This window comes from Larus michahellis, chromosome 8 (assembly GCF_964199755.1).
Source record: "Larus michahellis chromosome 8, bLarMic1.1, whole genome shotgun sequence".
Classification (NCBI taxonomy): Eukaryota; Metazoa; Chordata; class Aves; order Charadriiformes; family Laridae; genus Larus; species Larus michahellis.
Window position 1 is genome coordinate 39,710,107 of NC_133903.1, and position 22,297 is coordinate 39,732,403.

Consider the following 22,297-nt stretch of genomic DNA (forward strand, 5'->3'; position numbering starts at 1 on the left):
AGTGGCTGTTGAAATAAGCTTTGGTAAATGTTTATGGATGAGAGCTCCAATTCTCATCTTCCCATCCTCTACAACCTAGACAAACCCCTTTAGTGAAAGAAAGAGTTTCTCAGTTCTTGCCTTGTGACTGAACCCTGGTTGAGAGCACAGCGGTGAAAAACCCAAACAAACAAGAAAATTTACACGAACTGTAGGGAGAGAAACTACAGAGTGCTAAAAAAACCATTTGCATATCTTAAATTAGCTGCATTAAAGATGGACAAATATGCCATAAATCTGAAATGATGCTTAACAAGACGATGGAGTTCTTGGCAACCTGATTATTTTACCAAGCTGGCAGTCAGTTAGCCCGGATTGCCTCAGTCTAAATACACATACCAGGACAGCACAAGCCAGAATGGACCAATACATTCCCATACCATTACCCATGCTCTTTGCTCCATGCTGCTGTCCCTTCTGATACCTCCCTGCTCCTCCATCACCTACCTCTGCCTTCCCAAACACTCGTCCACATCGTGCAGAGCTTTCCTGCAGCTCCCCATCCCGTTCCCTCAGCTGAAAATGAAATACTGGCATTGCTGTAGATCTTGACTGCAGGTTACCACCAATCAACCTAAAGGTGGTAACTTGATGTGGGACTGTCTCGCTCTATCACAGCCCACTGCTTCTTGCATCTAAAGAAAATCCTATGCAACATCCCTATGTCTACAGCCCTCCCCCGTGCCAGAGGAATGACCTCCACCCCCAGTCTACAGCAGCACTACCAACAAGCCAGCCCAGTGTGATGGGAGACAGCAAGTCACCGCGCAGCACGACCTGCCAAAAAGGCAAGGCATGTGAGACTGCCAGATCCAAGCGGAAACTATGGCCGGACCCAAACTGTAGCTCTGGTGCAAGCCACAATCTGGGTTTTTTTGTCTTTTTTTTTTTTTTTGAGGGTGGTGAGATGGTGTGGTGGTGGTTGAGCTTTGCCTCTAAAGCCCCAAAGCACCACGCTTCCTTCATAGAAAAGATTGAAAAAAAAAAAAACCCAACCTTGGGCATGTTCTCCTTAACTACCACAGGACATCAAAACAACACATGGTGTTGGGCTGGTGGGCAGGGGCTGTCTGGGGTTTCCTTTTTCACAAAATTTCTTTTCATGAAATTCCCCCCCCCCAACATTTCAAACATCAGAAACGTTAACAATCATTAAAGTTTCTTACATAATTACTTGAAATGTCCATAAAAATTATTTTGCAGCCTGCCTGGAAAAACATTCTACTTCAAAAGGTAGCAGATGCAGTTTATGAGCAGAAAACCTACTTTTTTTTGCCCACCTCCTGCAGAACATAAAGAGTTAACTGAATGGGAAAGAGACTGCTGCCTTATTGATCAAATCAATTCTAATTATGCAGAGAAAACTTTTCCACAGCTCCCAATAATAACACTGAGCAAGAGCTACTTCATGAAATGCAAAGTCAGATAAGTGAAAAGTTTGTGAGTTTATTGCTCAGAAACAAAGGACAGGATTTTATAGATCCAATCACTGGAGGCAGTGGAATGTTATAATTGCAAGCAAACTCTAACACTTGAATTCAAATCTAAAATTTTTCTAAGAGAGGCCCATAAAAAGCTGTGGACAGAGTAACGCAATATTACAGCTAAACCACAGCAGCACTAAAATAATTGGGCAACAAAGTGCTGTTTGTTCATTTTTTCCCTTGCAAATCTCCCTCTCTCCCCCCATCTTTACTGTCTGAGGTGCCAGTCAATAATGTCACCAACTTCTTACAGTATGTCCTTTTCACCATCAAAAGGTGCAAATATAGTATTAATAGACAACATTGGGCCCACCAACACAAAGAAAACCAGGTTTTGGAAAGGCCAACTTTTCCCCACCCAATCCATTCTGTGGTTTCTCAACTGTTAAAAGCGTTTCACCTCCCTGTGAAACTTAATCAGGTATGGCCAAGGATGGGCATACCCCACCCTTTGCTGCTGGACCTCACTATCCTGGTTTGGTGCTCCAGGGTTCACAGCCAGCCTCTAAGAGAACAAGCACGCTATGATGGTGCTCCCTTCACTCAAGAGAGCATCACCTACCAAAGACAAGGGACAACGCTTGAGGGAGCGACCACATGTGGAGAATCTCTTCCCATCTACCCAAAATGCACCTCCTGAGATTCCAGTTGAGAACTGAGAGCAGGTAAATATTTCAAAAGAACATCATGTTGTGTCAAAACAACACAGCTAAGATTACTGCAGCCTACTGAATTTGGTACACCTCAAGCAGGAAACCCACGAAAAGGCGCAACATGACGTTACTCCGCCAAAGGTTTAAAGAGAGCACGTTGTGACCCAGCTCAGATTGTTCTCTGCTACAGCAGGTTCGCTGATGAACGCCCATGAGTGCCGTCTCCTTCCCGCCCCCCGCTGCAGTGGGTACCAGGGCTGGGTCCAGGGTCGCAGGGGAACAGGCTGGCCGGAGGCAGCTCAGCTCACAGACGCATGGCCACGTGGCTGTGGGGACCAGCTTCTGATACCAGTAACAGACAGGCCTCCCGCCCAGGCAGCAAAACACAGCACCAAAAACAGTAGAAAACCCACCACAGTAGGGCTGTTTTCCAGTTTGCGTGTCTGACGTTAACACTGAAAATTCTGCTGGGAGGATAGGAGGAAAGAGAAGATAACCTGACATGAAAATTGTAACACTGAAGCGACGTACACAGAAGTCCTTTTCATTGCAGAGAAGTTGTCAAAATGACATCCATATCTACACCTAAGGAAAAATTTACTTCTGCCTTGAGGCAGCCTTGACAATAACATTGTTGCAAGCAAAAAACAGTTTATCCGTTTGTGGGGAATTCAAATAAATTTAAATTATTTGTCAATTAATAAACTTCTAATTACTGCTTCTGGTATTGAAACACACCCTCTCGATACGCGAGCAGGCAGACCTGCAGGGAGCCCCTACAACACGGCAGGAGCGCACCTCAGCATTTAAGTTAGACATCGATCTGCACGTGAATGGCCAGGAAAATTTGCCATTTGCAACATGTCTGGAGCCAGCTCACCCTTCCCCAGAGGCTGAAAGGTGCTTCAAAACACACAGCTCTTCAGGACATCCATCTTTTGTCTGGCCTTTGGTAGCCGTTGTCAAAAACTGATATTGATTTTGTCCAAAATTTATTTTATTTTCATAAGCCAGCTACTCACGGTCTCACCCTCCACCTCTGCCACAAGCTCACACGGCTCAGACACATGAAATACAAACGACCATCGGTGCAAGCGACACCTGGCACTCACTCCATGAACAGATCAGAGCAGGCTGACTCAAGTTACCTCCTAACATTAAGCTTGGTATCAATACATTTTTATAATTAACTTACGGAAGGAGCTGATGCATAGCAAGTAAATCCATCGCATTTGCCTAGCTCTGGAGAACGAATACCGTCTTACACCGCACAGAGGAGTTACATGCCGAAACGCTGGTAAAGCGGGACACAAGAAATGAAAGAAAACAAGCAAGCAAATCCACCCTTCCTCGGGTACCTTCATTCCTACTTCCAGAAGAAGGTCATCATTGCTGCTTATTATGTGTGTCTAGTAAACAAATAGCTTATACAGACAAGTTGTTCTGAAATCAAAAGCACATCAGTGAAACGTGATCTAAAATAAACCAGCTATGTTTGAGGATATCACTGTTTCCCCTGGCACTTCAGGATTCTGCAGCTGCAGAAATTCCTCTTAAAAAAAAAAAAAAAAGAAAGAAATCAAAAGAGCTTAAAGCTTATGCTCCCACAAAAGAGCTTTCCAGACACAAATATATATAATATATACATACACACTCCATCACAGTAACCAGACTGGAACACTTGCACAGGAAAGCCCCTAGCCACACTGTAACATTTTGCTGATTTAGCTGTATCAGCCAAGATCTTATTTTTTTTCTCGCCTCCCAACTATGCCAGCAAAAACCTTACTGCAGAAGCCCTTCTCGCGGCTGTGAACTTTTTCTGCCTGCATAAACCATTCCTTTCATAGGACCCAGTTTAAGCAGCAGAAATATTCCTCTGGTAGCCATGGGGGCACCTCAGGAGGAAGTGGCGAGCCCGGGTAACGAAAGCGTTCAGGCAGGAGGGGTGAAGGCGAAGGGGGACATTGCATCAGGCTAGCTTACATCGACAGAAAAAGAGGGGAAGCAGTAACTGCCGGGTTTGTGCCAGCAGAAACTCAACTGCAAAGCCACAATCCTACTACAAGAAGTAACAGCAGTAAAATTCTGCACACAGGTCAGACTGACCAACTTTGACAGACGTGGCATTTCATTTTCTATTTGGATTTTGGTGTCATGTTTTGTGTTCAATGTATATTCTTCAGGAACAGACTGCCTGAAAACATAAATGCAAGCCACTCCATTTATGTCAAGTAGATACGGATCCTGTTCCCCCCAAGAGATGATTAAGTGTCAGTTGGGTTAACTGTTTCACTACTGATAAGATACATATCAGCATTTCTCTGCTAAAACATATCTCACAACCCCAAACCATCTGTAAAAGCCTCTTATGCGTAAAACCGTCCATGTATTTCCCCATCCAGGAATAAACAACCTCTCCACTCTTCCTAATGAGCATCCTTATAACACAGACTCATCCTGACTACATGAAAAGTGCTCAATATTAAGAATAAAGAAGTGTGGGTTAGAAAACAACAACAAAGTTTATATCTGTACTGAATCCATCTTAAAGACTGCCCTGTCTGCCTTTCTACTCAAATGTAAATCTTCTCTGTCCCCTCCCCGCTTTTTTTTAAACCAGATCTGCTGCAGGTTATCCAGCCTGCCACATCATATCAACGCAGAAACCAGTAAGGCCTGGCTGCAGAATTTAGGTCAGCTTGTCTGCGGAGTACATAAGGTCTTGTACACAGCCATGAATTTCCTAGTAATGCTTCAATAATCCCTCTTCATCCTGCCATGCAGCTATTTTACTAGTAGCTGCTAGCTTTTCTCCAACCCCCCAACAAAGACTCTCCACAGGAGGGATGTTTGCAGGCAAATGAGCCACTATCTCTTCCTTGGGAAGCAGGAAGCTGGTTGTTGAATCAAATAAATGCTGATTTTTATTTCCCAAGACAAAAAAAGTGAAGCATTCCCAATGCATTCTAGAAAAGGACTTCCCTTTTTTAACCACACAGGGAAAGATATAATTAGATAGAGCTGGAAATTACCCCAAGAACATCAGGAATAACTTTCTTAACAGATAATCTAAACAAAACCCCGCTGTTTCCACCTAGGTCAATAAATAAAAAAATAACATCAAAATGTGACTAATAAATTGAGACAATCTAAGGGACAGATGTTGATATTTCTGGAGAGAAAGCATCACATGAGGTGAAAAACACTGTGCCTCTTGGCTCTTCAAAGAGTACTTCCCTCACCTACAATGCAAGCATTGTACAAGCACACATAAGTATTAGCTCTGTTCTTATGGAATCTGTAAGGTGCATAAAAACATGCAAAGTCTTTTCAGAACATGGTCCTCGGAGCAGGAACTCCACATCAACTGAAAAGTACAGTTATGTAAGAAAAAAAAAATATCTAGTACAATAAACCAAAACGTTTAACTTCTCTGACTCTCCATACAAGACAAACATAATAGTCTTCTTAAGTATGACATTTTGAAAGATGCAAATGCAAGACTAAATACCAGTTTCCAGGAATGGTTATGGGAACCTCAGCAAATAAAAATATAGCTAGCAAGCTGACACTTGGTTTTGTCTTAGAACCCGATCAGTCTGCTACCTTTCTGTGCTCTATGGCTGCCACATAACATTATGCTCCTCAAAAGCTGGCATTTACATCTCCCTGTTAGAACAAAGAATAAAACTGAGGAAAAATTCTCCTTCGAGACACCAAATGTCTCTTCAATGTTCAAACATTCATTAAGAGTATTCCAAGTCCATTCTTTCAAACTCACATGGAGCCTGCATACAGGTATGGGCAAACACATACTGAGCTGTACTGCACATTAGATGTGTAAATCAAATACCCAGAAAACGCAAAGTTGCATTTGTTTTGTTTACCTCAGATCTATTACAGAACTCAAGCATATAACACGCACCCATGCCAGGCACACAGATGACGTGGCTGTCACTACTGGGCCACCATCGTATCACACGTGTTAGCAAGAGATTTTAAGGAACAGAACTCTATTTTAATTACTAATTATCATCCACAACTTCACTTCAACTCAGCATCAGACAACTTTTCCCATTCCCAGCTCAGTACCTGATCAGGCTGTGCTTCTCCCTCCTCCTCCTCTGGCTTCAGCTGGGCTGAGCACTGGCTCCAGGAGGCTCCGGTGATGGGATGACCAAGCCAGGCGCTGACGGTCACTTTCTCATTTTGACAAGTGCCACAGACGCTTCCTGTGTAAAAAGAAACTGCTGTGAATCAAGGTGGCCAAATAAAGCGTTGACGCTAGCGGGGTGTCAAGAGAAATGCCACTCTGTGACACAGAAACAGAACGTTAGTCATCCTTTTGCCACCAGTGCCTGATCTCTGGGGAAGGCTGGGCACACCCTTATTTTAATAATTTCAGAAATACTCCAAATGAGTTGTCCTATTCTTGAAGGGCAGAGATCCCTCAAACTAGCAATTTGCCATTTCGCACATATTTTCTTAAACATATTAGCTCATTCAAACTTAACCAAGTGTATTGCTATTTCTACGCTGCTGCTTCCCTACAGCACAGCAAAATCCAGACTAGACCCCAATGATAGGGCAGCTGCACACTCTGTGTGCTCCACACAACTACTTTGATCACAACTGAACTGCTGCACTACAGCAGTATGCCAGGCAAGCAGCCCACCTTGAGTCAGTGAGCTGCCTGGAAAACATCTCTATCCCCAGGATGAACAGAATGGAGAAGAAACAGGATTTTGCTCCGTCTTCCTTTAGCCCAACACTTCCACCAGCCAAAACCCCAGCACGGGGCTGCCTTCGCCTCAGAGGCTCCAGGACAGAGCAGAGCCCGCAGATGGAAAGCAACAACTCAGCAGAATGAACAGCCAGACTCCAGCAGGTAATTCACAAGTATTTATTTTAGTTTGCTGCTTATTAAGTATGCCTCATTATAAATCAAGTATTTTACAGTAATTGCCTCCAATCAACAAACACCGAGAAAGCCGCTATGTAGACCGATGCTGCTTTATAACCGAAACGAGTCCCCTAGCAACCGGCATGACTCTACACGACTCTCCATGGGCGGCAGGCTGGCCGCCACCACCGTGCTGCCCTTCTCCTGCCTTCACTGCCCTGGCTGCGCCCCAAGCCACGCTGCTGCCTGCCCGAGCCCTGCCCAGCACTGCCGGCGCCCGCACACGCCAGCGCAGCAGGGCACTCGAGCATCTCGCCAGGGACACGGGCAGCCCCTCATTGCAGGGGATGCTCCACTGCCAGGGCTCAAAGGCAGGGACAACTGGCTGCATCCCCTGCTCCAGCCCCTTGCCTCCGCACCAGGAGCAGAGAGCTGCTCTGCCATAAGGAGCTGTGCCCAGCACCATGCACAGGGCGCTCAACCCACCTGAACTGCTCCCAAACCACTGCAGGAAAAAACCCACAAACCAACCCCCCACACACACTTCCCTCTTAATTTATTTGCTGAAGCCTTTTAAGGGTTGGCACCCGCTGGCACTCAGAAGCCCACAGGAACAAGCCCTGTCTCCTGCTTTCCACTGAGAGCATTTTAAAGGTCAGCGGGAACCTGCTGGTCCAGGTTTCTTCGTAGCAGTACAGACCCAGGATAAAGAGATGGGGAAGACACTGCCAAATACGCAAATAAAATCTGCGTCTTAAAGAAGTACAGAAATTACAGGTGCTTTGTTTTTCCTCCTTCAAAGGTGTCTGGGTGGTCAAGTGGTCTTGGGAGAACTAAATCCCTTTTTGCAGCATAGATCAGTGGAACTGGAGTTTTCAGAGACCGTTGTTTTTTAAATACACAGGGGGAAAAACGCTCTGACTATATACTTTACAAAGGTCTACTGCAAGCAGGTTTCAGAACAGACCTTTGGATCGTACTTGAGCTCTGACAGAAAACGCTCTCATGGCCACAGGGCCATTCACCTTGGCTGTTTCTGTAACCTTTTCTCACAAGGTCAGAAACCCACGTAAAAAGGGCCACGGCAGAGCTCACTGGGCCCTCCAACCCCTCCTCAGCAGCTACCCCAAAGGCCACAGTTTTTGAAAACAGAAGGCAAAGGCAGTTCCCACCTCCAAGTAGGAGGGATGCGTTTTTTGAAAATGCGTCAGTCTTAAGGAAAGGCGTCAGGAGAAACCGAACACCACCACCACACTTGGTAAGGCATGGAAGAACAGGATAGCTTGTCTTCAAGAGCTTCACTACAATCTGAAAGACTGCTGAGGTCCATCACCACCGCCCTCCCCTTCCCAAGACAGACTGAGCACAGGAGTTGGAACATACCTGGAGGGAAACAAACGAGAAAAAAAAAAACCGCACTCATAAGGTTTTGATTTTGTTTTTTAAAAAAGATATAGCAGAAATTCTCATATAAATCATATCAGTGCATAAGTAAATGGCTGAGCAGAGCCAAGACCAGTGAAGGCACCTTCCCTGCAGTTCTTGCCATAGAAATCCTCCTGGATTTTGTTCCAAATCCTACTTGAAGAATTCTCTCTTTACGCTTCTTCCCTTAGCTCTCCCCTCCCCCGCCATTTTTGAAGTGACAAACTCCATTTATTAAAACAAAGCAATGTCTTACTTACAGAAGCATCTGCGCTGATATAAGAATACACACCCACTCTGTAATAGAGTCAGTATGTGGGACAGTGGGCACAAAGGAGATTAAATAAGGAGCACATGTACCACTTCTCTTATAACCTAGTCCCCTCTGGCACTCATTCCCTTTAATTCTTCTCTTTTTTTTTCTCAGGCCCCTTCAGCATAGGGAAAGACTTACACCCCACTTACACTGGGGTGTTGGCACCACCCAGTGCCAATTTTAGCTGAATCACAGCCAGGCACTTGGCACTTCAGGCATAACACGTGCAACCTCCAAATGCCACGTCCTATATACTGTAGCCTACATGTGGCTGCCTTCATTTGTACAGTCACTTGATCAAACATCTTTTCCGCCACAGAAAACATTGTTTCTGTTGCCCTTAACAGGGAAACAATCATTGCTGAGTGAAAAAAAAAAATCAGGTAATGCACTTACTGAGCAAATTATTGTGAATTCTGTAAAAAAAGGAGGAGGAAAATCACAGTATTTTGGGCAAGTAGAGAACTTAGGGGGAAAAAAACAACGCAACACAACACCTCAGCTAATAAAGTAAGCAAAGTAGTTCCAGTCATTTAGAGGTTTAATTTCAGCACAACTGAATAATTCTCGGTTCTACATGTATCTCCAAGTACCCAGGCAACAGCAGACATTTGACAATCACTTTGGTTAAAATGCCATCTTCCTCCTTTGTTGCTGCATAAGAAAAACAACAAACCACCACACAGGAAAAATGTCATGCCATCAAGAGAGAAGAAAAACCCCAGACTAGCACAGAAACCTACTGTAGAAGTATTGTCAAAAGCAGCATGTAACCTAACCAGATAAATACCAGATTTTGTTGCTATCTCTGAGTGAGGTTTTGCAATCAGCTTAAGCTGATTTGTGGCCACCCTGCTGTTTAAGAGTGGTGGCCCCCGGACACACTCCCACCCTCTGCCCTGGTGTGTGCCTGGGAGAAGCGTCCTGCCGGATTGAGGCAGAGGCGGGGGGGCAGCTCAGGACTTCCCCTTCCAACAGTAGTCCGAGCTCAAATTTGCTCCAGCAGGTCTTGAAACCACACACGCACTCCCTTTGGAAAGCACCTTAGGCATTGCTCCTGCTCCGTGGGAGCTTACAGGATCCCACTGCCACTCCCTGCGGAGTTCATTGTCCATACTAGGGCCTCGCTGCAGCTTTTCACATGCCACCAAACACCCCCTTGATTTTTGGGAGCTCCCTGTAATTCTCTCTCTTTGCGGCCACCTCCTCTTCCCCTCTCCAGGAGCCAGGGGCTGTGCACAAACTTCTCCCTGCTTCCTCTCTTCTGTCGCAGAAGGCAGGAATATAACCAAGACATTAATGAATCAAACCTTGCTGGGCAAGCAGGAAAAATTTCCCAGTTCCCAATATCCCAAAGATAACACATCGTGGGATCCACAGGCAATAAGACAGGGGGCTGCTGCTGGTAGCTCCGGTATTACATTCTTTAGCAGATAGCAAGCCAGATCTAAGATCTTACAAATTCAGACAGCAAGCAGGTAAATAATCAGACACTGAAGAAGCCTTAACATGGCTGGGGTGACAAAAAGCAGCAGCTACCAGAGCACAGAGGGCCGCCATCTTCTCTTCATTCACAAAAGAAACAGCAGAGGAGCAGCACTCTGTGCTCCTCGCACTGACCAGTTGCATACTGGTTGTGACCAGGCTGCTCTGGGAGGCTCTGCACATGGACAGACTGGGATTTTATAACACAAATTAGGCAGGCGCAAAACTACCCCAAGCCAAAACCAGGCTTGTACCAATTCAACCTGCAAGTTTATAGGTGCCCGTTAAATTTGCTGTAATGAACACATATGTCCACACAGGGGTCTGTATCACTTTGCAGCCTGTTTTCAAGATGATTACAAACTGGGAGAACTTGGCAATTCAGCTGTGAGCATGAAAATCCTGTTTCTGGAGATGAGACTCCCTCAGTCAAATGAACAGAATTCGTACACTTTCCACATGCAGAACAGTACATACAACTTCGTGCTTTAAGATTTTCTTTTATATTTACTCATACTTATCTCAACAATTTTGTTATCTCCTTGCCTTTGCCATACTGTTGCTATTTTCTTTTGTAGTTCTGCACGCCTCTCATCTTTTTATTTTCTGGCTTTACTACATGCTTCACTATTTTTATTCTCCTGTAACTCTGGCCCTGGCAGTCTCTTTCTTTAAAATCTGTTTTGGTTATATTGATTGATGCTAATAAGGGCACTCTTTAAATTCACCTTTCAATCTAGGTACATCCTAATTCAAATTATGCTAAAAATAAACTAAGCATAACCACAAATTTTAACCACTGGAAATAGAGTCTTGTCCAAACCACTGCATTTTTCATTTTCCTGATTTACTATTAGTACAATTCTGTCTCTTTCTCAGTCCACTTTTTTTTTTTTAAGCACAACTCTTCTCCCATTATTCTGCTGTTGGACACTTCCCTACACACTTTCCACGGGGGCACTAGCACTGACCAAACTCACAATTCCTGCAGCACCAACAAGCATTTGTGGATCTGCATTCCTCCACTTCCTTCTTTCAAGAGCCAACGGATTTGTGGTCAGAGGGGCAGGAGAGGAGAAGAACAAAACTATCAAGCCAGTCTTCCCTTTCTGTCTGCTAACAATGCCAATGAGGTAAAACAGTGAAGGGATTTAGTGTGGGTTATAAAACAGCAAACGTTACTTTAAAAAAAAAACTCAAATGCATTAAAAGTTTCATTTCCCTTTTGTCAGTTCCTCTTCTAAACTAGGTAGTTTAGGCTTTATTTCTTAATTCAATTAGAATGAAAGCAAGTACATGAAATTTCTGGATGGCAGCCATTGAGAGGAACCCTCTATGTAGACTTCTCAGTTTGTATTTTTAAACACCAGTCAGATTAAGCATGAAGTCTGGTTCCTCCATGCATCTCTGATGAAGGCAATTGCTAATGCATGTGGAAAGTGTTTGTAACCATAGTGGAGCTTGAAAACAAAGCAAGCTAGTGCGCTACCTTTCATGCTTCTCACTCAAGTTTTAACGCTGAGACTGTCAGACCAAAATAATTCCTATCCTCCCTTTCCACGATCTGTACACAAAGGACTATGTACAAATACACAAGATGGACTTTTTTCTAATCATTCACTGACATTTGCATTGGTTTAGTGGACAAATTTATACTGAACAATCCAAATGACATCAGCTTAACAACGTGTTCCTCTGTGCAGGACTGCAAAAGCGACAAAATGTCTATTACATAATACTTCTGTATAAAATATTAATATTCACAGAGGAAGCTTTTCAACTGAAAGGTTATTTTCAATGATTAGCAAACGAGTGTTGTATAAGCTTGATTCTTTAATCAGTGCATTTGAGATAGACAAACTATACCACAATATGATAAAATCAACTTTGTATGTGCACACATCAAGGTATATGAAAGATCTCCCTGGCATTACCAGCTTTTCTTTTGACTTTAAGGTACGGCAAGATTATAGAACTGCCTCCATCTCTTAGCACACACAGCTTCGGCAAGCCTGCACTAGGGTCATCCCAGGCATGGGTGTTCTTTATACAAGTTCTCACACCATCTGAAAGCGCCTAAGTTTCCTTCCTATCCGGTAATGGCTGAAGAACAGATAGATATTCAGATGTCATATTCCTATACACATCCTATGCACTTGTTTTCTCCCTAGACATATAATCCCAAGTTGGAAAATCACTGCAGCAGGAATAAAGTGCTTCAAACAAAGTCCACCCAAAGAAACAACACTGCTTTTAGCAGGCATGTTGGTATCTGTGGCATTGGCCAGACTTGAAAACACTAGAGGTGCGGCAGCCTTGGCTTCTGTAGAACCCAAGGGCAATCAGGAACACCTTTTATAGAGAAACTTATCTCAGTGCTGACTTGTAAAGAATGAAGTCCAAGGGAGAAAAACCAAACCCCTGCATCTCAGCTCTGGCTTTGTAGCCATTAGGTTGCACAGGGGCGGGTAGAAGCCTGCCTTGCTGCTTCATTGCAAGGGCTATAAAGAACCTGCGTGTTTGATTTTTTCCGTTCTGTGTGTATCTTTCCATAATGAATCTAGGGAAGGGTCCCTCTAGAGCATCACTGGTCTCCAGCAGATCCTCCAGGACACTGCCTGATGTAGGTCTCATCATATTTACCAGCTCCATGTGACTGCGACGGATAAGACGTCTAAAACAGCAGCAGATGGCTGTATTTAGGCAGCCTCACCCATGGCCTCCGACGTACAGGAGAAATCATCAGGAGGTGTAACTCAGACAGATAAATCCTGAGCGAGTGAATAGAGAGGGATGTTAAAACTCCCGTTTGGGAATTGTGCCATTTTTTCAAATTTAAATGCACAGCAAACATTTTGAAGAGATGTTTGATAGGAAAAGGTAGCAACAGCATTTAATTATCTGTTATGCCAACCCTTGGGTCTGAGAAATCTTCCAATTGCATTTGCCTGGTCTTCAAAGGAGACCTTCATAAGACAGGACACCTGAGATGCCTTTTAACAAAAAGACCATATACAGAAAGGGTTGGTTTTTTGGTTTTTTTGTGTGTTTTTTTTTTTTTTTTTTTTTTTTTTTTTTTTAAACACTGACAAGTAGCAAGGCAGGTCACAAGAACCGGACCATTTTGTTTTTTATTGCTCACACAATACAAAATGCAGGACCATGGTTAATAAAGGTGACTGCTATCCTCACCCACTGCTGGCTGCCAAACGCTTTCAGCCTGGTTATTTTTTCCTGCTTCTTCATCAGTTACCTTCACCAAGAAAAGGGTCTGTGAAAAGAAAAAAATCTGAGCAACAAATAACTTTCCTCCCCCCTCTAAGGGTGGCTGTATTTTACACCGTGATTGTTTCTGAAGTCTTGAATATCACAACTGCTTCAGTCTTAGAACAAATCACTTCTGAGGAAAGAGCTTAAGTGAAAAGAAGGAAAATTATAGGTAGCAACAGTTTTGAGACTACATGAATAACGTGTTTTCATACCCTGATTTATACTTGAAGAGGAAGAAGATGAAAAGGTAAGGTATTTCTTTTAAAACAGTGCCAACAAACAGGTCCTTGGTGCAGTCATACTCTCTTCTTATACTACTGCTAGCCTCCAAGTGTTGGGCAAAAGTGGCATTTTGCTGGCTTGATTCCAAGAAAACAAGCTTCCTCCTTTCAGGGTTATCTCCCTGAACAGTCTGGCAGCTGCTACATGAAGGTCTTTGAGCTTCTCTTCCTATCCATTTCCCGAAGGGGGACAGGAACCTGTTCTTGCGAGACTGGAAGAATACAGCTGAAGAGAATATAGAAATAAGCGAAAGGAGATTTGATTCTTTTAATTAAAGAAATTTGTGGCAAGAGAAAGATTGAAGCAGTGTCAGTTAAAATTAATGATGTGGAAGTGAGTATTACTGATGGTATTACAAAGTGCCAACTTGACTTGTGACGCACTTTCCTTTTTAACATGCCAAAACCCAAGATGACTCTCAAGAAGTTAAACACTAGAAATACTGGCTTTGTTCTTTCCTGAATTTGTTTGAAATCTCTGAGAGGAAAAGTTGTTTAGCAAGCAATCAGTACCTATTCGTTGTTATATGGTTAAAAGAAAATTGCACTCAATTTGCTTAGACCAAAAGATCTTGAGCCAAACCCATCCCCAACGCAAGCAAGTCAAACTTTGATAAAATGTAGCTCAAAGCGTTCTCAAGGTAAGAGCAAGGGAATAGCTTTGAAACACTAATTACAATCGCTTTTACAGATATAATGCTAGTAGCGGATAGAAAACCATATTTCACAAACATTCTTCTCCGTATTTCACCCCTTGTCTGGCAAATACTTACAAGAGTAGGCCCACAGCATCTCAACACCACGGCCAAGAATAAACACTTTCAAGATCAAGCACCTTTACTGTGACTCCAGAGAGTCATGCCTTATGCATGCGTACTCATGAGACTATACATGTGTGGAAAATTAGTCATGTGCACAAGCCTTTGCATGGTGAAGTCCACAGACTTTTCACTGCTTGTTATAAAAAAATGTTTAAAATGTCAGTTATGCAAAAGCACAGACAAGTGCTTTATCTAAATGTAAGATTTTGGGGGAAAATTATTTCCATTTTTCTTAGTACATCAATAGCTTGGGGGCTTTTTTGGTAGGATATAATCTTCCCGCAACCGAGAGGTAACAAATAAATAAAATAAAATAAAATAGAAGGGGAAAAAAACAAACAACAATAACAAAAAAAAAAAAAAAAAAAAAAAAAAAAAAACAAAAGGAGAACTGTGTAGTCCAGTTTCAATAATAGCAAGACATGGAGAAATTCAAACAGCAGAAATTGAAATAACATGTCCTCTTCTTTCCATTTTATATAATAACATTTGAATATAACGTAAATACTGCTAACTGTGTTTTATGACTATTTAAGGACCTAGAGCAATTTTATGAATTAATTGCTAGATACAGATTGCTGCTCTGAAAAGAAACAAAAAACCTGCAGAGTTCAGTATTTGGTAAAACACTAACTCTGAGACTCCGTTCTGTGTGCATCCAGTTAAGAAACTGGCTTACTGGGTTCCCCCATGACATCATTTCTGACTCAAGCTATTTCTCAGTAAAACAGCCATCACCAGCCTCGCACTGATTAAATGCTTTAAGCCTCAGGCCACTAACTCATCCTCAGTGACCACAGTGTCTGTGTACCTGTATCAAAACTCCCCTCTGGCTCTTAGAGGTGCAGGAGAAAGTAAAGGGTGACCCTGGGCTGAGGGGCCAAGCCAGCGCTCTGCCCACAGGACATCCCAAGCCAGCCCACCCTGTGCAGCAAAGGGTGGGACCAACGCAGCAGCCGGTGCCACCAGAGAACACAACAGGGGAAAAGAAACTCAGACAGCGGTACAGGACCCGATTCCAAATCTGCCTACTCCCACTGTCTTCAACAGACTTTGAACAGGACCTCAATGCACAGCGGGGTTGGGAAGACACAGAGAAATTAAAAGAACTAACTCCAAGGTGGGAAGTTTCACTACAGTCACTTAAAAAACTGTACCAAACCACAATACACACGGTTGCAAGCGCTTTTGACCACAGGGATGTACGTACCCTTTTCTTCACCAGCCTTTATTTTCTTACCCTCCTGTCCCTGGCAGGACCTATTGCAAGCATATCACCAACAGCATCAGCTTTGTTCTCCTCTTCCAGGCACACAGTCAAGAAAGCTGTCCATACACAGGGATGTACAGTTGAGATATCTCCAAACCACCACCTACCTACTGCTACAGGAGAGAGAGAGGCTGCTCTGAGGTGACAGAAACACAGGGCTAAGAACGAACTGGAACACCAGAACTATATTTCATGTGTGTAGCTATGTGTTAGTGCAACGTACACTAGTTAATCTTTCCACAGCAAGGACCTAAATGCTTTCACTCTCTTTGCATTGTTATTATACAGGTTTGTTCCTATTAATAATTACCTTCCCATGACGGCAGCACGCAGACTTTCTCCTGCTGGTGCTGCTGCTTTAGAATTCCTCCTCCAGGTCTGAACACGCTGGACAGATTACCGTCCCCCCGAGGATGTCAGGACTGGTACAGATATCTATTGTGCATATCTAGGTCTTACAAAATAAATTACTGCTTAATGCTGCTCCCTTCCCCACGTTACCTCATGTGGCCTTTGTAAACTTTGTATCTTTATCAAAGTAATCTTGATTGCAAATAACAGCATCTATTTAAATATTCCTTGCTTATTATGTGGAAGAAAAAGATACAGCATACATAACAGACAAGTGTTTTTCACACTAAGCAAGACACAGGCAAAGCACCAAATGAGTTTACTATACAGGGAACGCTTGCTCAGAAACACAGGAGAAAATGGTGTACAGCACAGAAAATACAGCCACAGTAGCATATTCCTAGGTCAGAACCTCATAAATCAGTTTCAACTAACAATAAAAGGTTTATAGGGGATTTTTAAATCACAAAGAATGAATAGGATCCTGGCCTTTACGCAAGGCTTGGTGAATTAATTTAAGATGGCAATCAAGAGCAAATAACACTAACCTTCTATACTACCAATCCTTACCCTAAGTTTGAAGAAAGGCGATTCCTTTGCCACCAAGAAGAGGGGTGGGAAAAAAAAAAAGCTGGGGGGGGAGGAACTGGACAACACAAAGAAAGGAACTTAGCTACCCCCTCTGCAATGAGAGTGCTTTTTTGATAGCTCAGAGCTGTGGGATCAAAATGCCAGTGCTGCTCCTGCAAATTTCTCACATCCTAAAGCCCTCCCTCCCAAACAAGGGGGCACAGCGATTCCCCATCTTCAGTTTTAGAGGCGGAAAAGATGATCCTTTCCTAGCACAGTCAACGGACATAACGCTGAAAAGAACAAAATACTTCTCTATACTTTTTTTTTTAAAAAAAAGAGAAAAAAACAACTGTAACTGACAATGCTTATGAATAGCACGTACCCCAAAGCTAGTACTGAAGATGTTTCACTCTCTGCACCAGCAGCTAAGCCAAGCACAACATCACTTTCAGCACCACCATTACAGGAAACATTGCTGAGACTTACTCCACCAAACAACAGGCTGGTTGCCACTACCGTCCTCCATTTTCAAGTCTGAGTAACCTACCTCATGGCTCTTGCACACTGGGAGCGTCCAGGGGAGAAACTGCCAGGGGGCTGCCGGCGTGCCGTAAATGCACAGCCTGCATCCCCCCGCTGACCGCAGACCAGCTTCCCCAAAGGATGCTGGGCAAGTCACAAGCTTTCGGTGCCTGAATTCGTGTTTGTTGAACAGCAGTGGCAGCCCTTGTAACGGGGACGGGGGGGAAATGGAGGTTGCAAGACAGAGGAGCTGCTGTGCCAGCCTCGGGGATCGTCAAGGAGCAGGAGTCAGTATTGCCACGTACTGGGGGAAGGGAGGAGACGTGCCTCGAAAAACACACAGATGATTCTCTGACAAGGGCTGGTTTTGTCCTGAAGATGTGTTTTATTGACTGGTTTAGGCCCCTTTTAATCTGCGTGTGGTGCAACACCAAGAGCAGTTGACCCCATACAAAAGACACGCAGCTGGCGGTCCCCACATGGATTCAATACCACCATTCTCGGAAGGGGGCTCGCTTTTTTTTTTTTTCCCCCCCCAGCCGCGTTCATTTCCCAGTAGCACGTCGTCCTCCCGGACCCGCAGCCGGGGCTGGCCCCGCCGCCGCTCGCCCCCCGCACGGGCGGCCACGTCCTGCGAGGATGCGCAGCCCGGGGGGGCCGCAGCCGCTCCTGGGGGTCCCACCAACGGCTCTGCCGAGGGCCCGGGGTGCCGCGGGGCGCGCCGGCGCCGGCAGCAAGCCCGATCCAGCCCCTTTTGAAGGCAGAAAATAAGAAAAAAAAGAAAAAACGGAAGGCAAGCGCGACGGAAAGCGCAGGGAGGGAGAGGTGAGGGGTGCCGCTGCCGCCCCCTCCCCCGCGGCCCCTCCGCCGCTTGCCCGCCCGCCCGCCTCCGCGCTCGCCTCGCCTCACCTCACCTCAGGGACGGCCCCGCGGGCTGGGGGAACCCCGAGAGCCGCCCGGCCGTGCCGTGCCGCGGGGACGCAGACCTTCTCCGGGGCGCTCACTCCCGCGGCGCTGCCATGCGGGCGGCGGCAGGCGGGGAAGGAGGAGGCCGGGCCGGCGGGGCTCGGCTCCTAGCGGCGCCCTGCAGCGCGCTCTCCGCATGCGGCGCGCACCCGCATGGCTCGGCGCACGGACGGCACCGGCTGCCGGCGGCGGCGAGGGCCGGCCCCGCCACCCGGAGCGCCGCCCGCCGCCCCGCGGTGGCCAATGGCGACCGCCGCGCCGCGCATGTGAGGGCCGGGCCGGGCCGCGGGCCCGCCCGCTCGCCCCCCGCGCAGCCGCCGGGCTCAGGTGCCGGCGGGCCCGGTCGCAGGGCGCGGGTTTGATGGTGGTGGAACGTCTGGTGGCTTGTTCTCGTTGTGCAGGTAAATAAAGTGTAGTACGTGAGGTAAATAAAATAGCGACAAGTTCAAATGACGTGCTTTAATTATAAACACATTACCTGGGGGGTGGGGGAGGGGAGAATAAAAAAAATAGAGTTTTCTTGCATCTGTCTTGAGCCCTTGAGGGAACCAGAAAGGCAAAGGCGGTTTAGCTTGGGTGCAGGTGGCCGTTTGCATGGCAGGGACTGCCCCGCTCCACAGCAGCTCACACAGCCTTGGAGAAGTCAAACTGAACCTCATCCTCGCCCCAAAATCCATTAGAAACTTTTTTTCCTCCTTAAACTGAAAGGGCATCGATACCCTGAAGTCTTTGTCAAACACTGACCTGACAAGTGACCAGACCTGTGTTGGTTTTTTTTTTAGCTAGAACTGGATGTAACCTATGACTTTTGAAACTACATTGAGCTTGATCAAGAATGAAATTAAAAAAAAAAAAAACAACCAACACTGGCTCATCATCTTTCAAATTTTGCTTCCTCCCCATGGTTTCTAGGAACTGTGGGAGATGGGAAAGGATCCTTAGGTGCTTGTTCAGAACAGCTTTATGGCCCTTCAAAGATTGAGAATCTCCCCTTTATATTTTTAGATGCATTTTTAATCAGAACTTCTGGTCTAAGTGGCTGCAAGATGCATCTAAGGTTACAAATGAAAACACTGCTTAGCAGCAATTCAGCTTCCGAGACCGGAGAAAATCAGGCCAGCTTGTCCTGCTCTCAGCTGTTCAACACTATTTTCATACCGCCTTTTTCATCTGGTGGAGAATTTTAGCGGAGTTCAGATTTAGTCTAATGAGCTGTCATTTATTTTAAGCTTTGATTTTTAATACCTTCATTTGGCCTTTTAGTTATTTTCTTCCCTGAGATCATCAACACTTGTGTTATTTTTGGCCAGTATTTTAGACCTCACTGTTTCCTCAATAAGGTGAATTTATTTTCTATTTATTTATTTTTCCTCTGACCCAATGCCCAAGCCACACAGGGTGTGTAATACCGGGGCTCCACAGTGATGTAGGGTTAATAGAGATAAAAGCAGTCCAATCTGGTAAACATCAAGGCAAGTGAAAACAGATAATAACAGGAGCTGCTGGCTGGGAAATCCTGACTCGCAGGCAGTTGGCAGAGAAATTGAAGCGGAAGAAAAAGGATTTTTTTAAAATGCCAGAGCTGGTCAGAGCTGGCTGAATCCACATTCACTTGGCAATCAAGACACCTTGCCAAGCTGAAGCACACTAGCAAAACAAACAAATAGCTCTGCGGACCTGAGGCAGAAGACACCTGGAACTGGGTAGATGCAGATCCTACTGGAGTCTCTTTCTGACGGGGCAAACGCAAGTGTGAAAGACTTACCTCCTACAGAACGTATGCTGGGTTGCTTGGTTTGGTTTTCTTCCCTTGTTGTAATACGTATTTAAAGGTAACTCAAATTTTCTTTCATTTAGAACTCTTCACGTTACTTCCTTTCAATCTTCTCTAGCAGAGACCTCTCCCACTGTCTCAGGTTTGCTCTTCTCTGGGCTCAACTCTCAGCACAGCTCTTTCAAGATCACTGTTTCGGTTTGGGGCAAGTATATGTCCCAGCTGTTTTGTTACCCTGCTATAGTCTACAGGGTTGTTTCAGCAGAAGTACAAGTCAGCAAGCTACAAGTTACTCCATGTGATAAAAGAGATGCCAGAAAAAGAGAGACAGTGGAGGAAAAATGGCTTCTTTCCACATGCACAGTTTTGACATCAGCCCTTTACAATTAAAATGAACTAATATTGTTATTTTCATCTGTGTTTCAGAGGACTGAATTAGTGATTACATTAACAAGCAACAGCGATGCAGCCATATGCCTCACAGGATAAATTCATCCTGTTTGTTTTTATAACTGCATTGTAGGTTAAATTTTTCAAATTCCCTAACCTTGACTAGACAAAAGATGTCAGATTTTTCCACCTTAGCATTATCCACATCCTTGTATCATTAAAAATTTTTAGAAAATATCTGTCCTCCAATAGAGTTATGGTTTTAGCCAGGTTGAAAAGCTGACAATTTATTCTGAGATGTTTTCCGGTTCTTTCCTTCGGCCATCCCGTGCATGTCAGGTATGCCTGCTTGACATTGTCCAGCGGGTGTCCAAGCTCTGTCCAAGGGAGCCAGGTGCAGGAGGCACACCAGCAGAAGGTGAACATAAGGAAGAGATGGTGCCAAAAGTAGCGAGTGCCAGTGGTTCCTTGGAAAATGGTGAAGGAAATCCATACTGGGAAATATTTCAGTCCTGGCTTTGAGTAGGCTGACAATTTTTTCTCCCAAGCAAATTTAAGATGAAGTGGCATATGAAGTGGTAGATGAGGTGGTTACTTGGGAAGAAGTGCGGATGGCAACATAGACAAAAGATACGGGCAGGGAACTGGCTTTCCCCGCTCCAGAAACACAGTGATTTGGCTTCATGGAGCGGGCAAAGCTTGAAGGAGAAGACTCCGGTTTAAGTAAGAAGGAGGATGCATATGAGTCACTTCACTTGGATACTGGCCACCCGTTCCCAAGAAAAAGGGTTTCTAAGTGCTGAACAGTTCAGCCCGTGGTGCTCATCCAGGACACGTGGGCAGGGAGATGGAGCTGGGGATGCAGTCATGCTTATCGGCCCCCATCTGCCACTTGCCACCCACCCAGCCATTATTAGTGCCACCTCTGCACCCCGCGCCCTCCCGCAGCAGCAGCGAGGATGACTTTCCAGGCAAAATTAGGCAATGTGTTGGCAGCTGTTTTATTGCCCTGCAGTCAGATGATGTTGGCAAGGGCCTGCTTTGCTTGTGCCCGCCCCTGGCTGGGGGGAGGCTGCTGCGTGGAGAGCCAGCCCAGGGGCAAGGGGCTCTGCTCCTCCGGAGAGGAGAAGGAAACCTGTCACCCAAGGGCTGCACTTCTGCACTGCTGCAGCTCAGCGTGCCCCGTGACCAGCACCCAATGCCAAAGCTTTCGGAAAATATAACTACGTTATGTCAGACAATTCTCCTTTAGCTATGGTTTTGCCGACCATCGCAATGATATCTGAGAAAATGAAAGAAGCATGTTTTTCCACTGTAAAAAGCATTGCAAAACTTTGTCCCTACCATGCTAAATAATAATAATAAATTATTATATAATAATAATAAATTCCATCAATTTTATTTTTTTTTTAATTCCTGTCAACCAACTTTCTTTGCTATTTTATAACTGCATCTTAAATAATTATCCACACCCATGTTACCACTTTTTCTGAAGACACGTAGCTATTATGCTTGCCTCCAAACACCTGGCACAACAGTCTCCATGTTAAAAGCGCAGTGACCTTTGGAGGCCCTGCAAGCCAGCCTGTTCTGCTCCAGAGCTGCGACTCTGTCCCAGCTTCGGAACTTCCTGGTTGGAAAAAGTCACTTTCTCCTTAGCTTGTCCTTGTGCTGGAAGGAGGAGGAGTCTCTCTATCTTACAACGTCAGAATGACTTTTAGATAAAAAGCAGTTTCTTCCCCCTTCTAATTACATCCATAACTCCACAGTG

General features: G+C 45.0%; 1 protein-coding gene across 6 annotated transcripts in view; it reads right to left on the reverse strand.

Annotated features, from left to right (window-relative positions):
• Window positions 1–18,558, reverse strand: part of LRRC8D (leucine rich repeat containing 8 VRAC subunit D) — a 54,655-nt gene extending 36,097 nt beyond the window's left edge. The window contains exons 1-5 of one of the 6 annotated variants that reach the window (XM_074599319.1): window positions 18,306–18,558; window positions 13,791–14,085; window positions 12,952–13,579; window positions 8,255–8,465; window positions 6,272–6,411 (exon numbers count right to left, since the gene is read on the reverse strand). The gene's annotated coding sequence lies outside the window, so the exon portion shown is untranslated. Of the gene's footprint in view, window positions 1–6,271; window positions 6,412–8,254; window positions 8,466–12,951; window positions 14,086–15,890; window positions 16,279–18,305 lie in introns of those variants that run through there. The other 5 variants (XM_074599318.1, XM_074599316.1, XM_074599317.1 and 2 more) reach the window with 5 other exon arrangements.
• Window positions 18,559–22,297: the final 3,739 nt, after the last annotated feature.